A 1,089-nucleotide genomic window follows, 5' to 3' on the forward strand; every position below is an offset into this window, starting at 1 on the left:
GAGGAACAAGAAACAGTCATGAGTACAAGTGGGGATCCCCGTGAAAGAACGGTGCCAAGAAGTGACAACGACAAAGGAACAGGGGAGTGGTGCCCACAAAAGTCAGCAGTAATTCAACAAGAGAGACCCCCAAAGTCAAAGCCAGCCAGCAACAACCAGCCCAAAAATACAAAAAGATTTTCATTATTATTGTTTCAAATAAATCCAAGGACAACAATTTCTCGCATTCATTATTATGCTTTCAATGATCGTGGGGGGGGGGGGGTTGTGACAAGAGGAGGAACAATAGATCCATCATTCATAGACTGCATGTCTGCGTGAAAGTATTGAAAAGCAACATTCTAAATTCAAACACTTACCAGCCCTCACTGAAGAAAACAAAAATTCAAACCAGTGAAAAGATAAAAAATTACAATAGAAAAGTCAAAACAAACAACAGCGCCCAGTTTTAAAAAACCACTGAAAGAGACTGGAACTCTTTTTAAAAACCCACAAAAGGTGAAGAGTGGAATATGATGCTATGAAGAACAACAAAATAGAGAAGGAAGCCAAGCTATAGAGAGGAGCAGTGTATCCGTAAAGCAGGAAGGTTCATCAAATGGCTGAGAAGTAAAGTCTGGGGAACACACCACCATCTCAGAGGCCCAGAGAGAAGTAACAAATCCATAGCGGAAAGAAGGATGTGAAAAGTTTGAGGAAGTGCATTTCCCCCCACTCCAAAGCCCATAGCCTTCTTTTTTCCCTTAAAATCTTTTGATCTCGGCTTCTCTTTCTGAAACACACACAGAAGTACGGGAAAAATGAGGCCGGCTTAGGGCTGTTCAGGACATCAAAGGTGTTGTACCCCCAATCAAATCCACTTTTGGCTGAGGCAAAGCTCAGCTACAAGCACCTGTTTGCCACTTTATTATCCCCCAGCCCCCAGCGTCTACCTGGTAAAATACTTAACACTGCGGCAGGGAGGAGGGGGAGACGCATCAAACTCACGGCCGCTCAAGAGCCGCTTTAGGATCCCGGTTCATTTTACAAGGAGAACGTGGCGAAAGATCGCAGAGTGGGGGAGGGGGGAGGGAGGGAGGGAGAGAGAGA

At 44.8% G+C, this 1,089-nt stretch overlaps 1 protein-coding gene across 1 annotated transcript in view; it reads right to left on the bottom strand.

Annotated features, from left to right (window-relative positions):
* Positions 1-1,089, bottom strand: part of LOC101858601 (axin-1) — a gene marked incomplete at its 3' end in the record, with an annotated part of 15,012 nt that overhangs the window by 7,597 nt on the left and 6,326 nt on the right.

Source organism: Aplysia californica, unplaced genomic scaffold, assembly GCF_000002075.1.
Source record: "Aplysia californica isolate F4 #8 unplaced genomic scaffold, AplCal3.0 scaffold01522, whole genome shotgun sequence".
NCBI classification, from domain to species: domain Eukaryota; kingdom Metazoa; phylum Mollusca; class Gastropoda; order Aplysiida; family Aplysiidae; genus Aplysia; species Aplysia californica.